The sequence below is a fragment of the Apis florea genome, unplaced genomic scaffold, assembly GCF_048593485.1.
Source record: "Apis florea isolate Af1SG1 unplaced genomic scaffold, ASM4859348v1 contig_24_pilon, whole genome shotgun sequence".
In the NCBI taxonomy this organism is placed as follows: domain Eukaryota; kingdom Metazoa; phylum Arthropoda; class Insecta; order Hymenoptera; family Apidae; genus Apis; species Apis florea.
This window is the reverse complement of record NW_028256597.1, coordinates 437,501-437,831: the sequence shown is the minus strand read 5'-3', so window position 1 is coordinate 437,831 and position 331 is coordinate 437,501.

Sequence of the window (331 nt, the reverse complement as noted above, 5' to 3'; positions counted from 1 at the left end):
CCTTCCTTCCTTCCTTCCTTCCTTCCTTTCTTCCGTGGACGGGGCGGGGGCGGTGGGGGGTGGGGAGGAGAGAAGAGAAAAACCGATCAAAACACGGGGACGTTGCAACGAGTCGTTGCAACAACGGATCGTGGAGGATCGTAGAGGCGCGTAGAGATATTATTATTATTATTATTGTTATTATTATTATTATTATTATTCGCTGGCTGGACACAAGAAGCACAACACCTCATCCTCGATTTCCAGTTTCGCCTTGAACGAGATTCCGGGGACGGATGAGCAACAGCGAGGAGGATGCACCGGCCGGCCCGCCTTTATCGTCCATGCACCG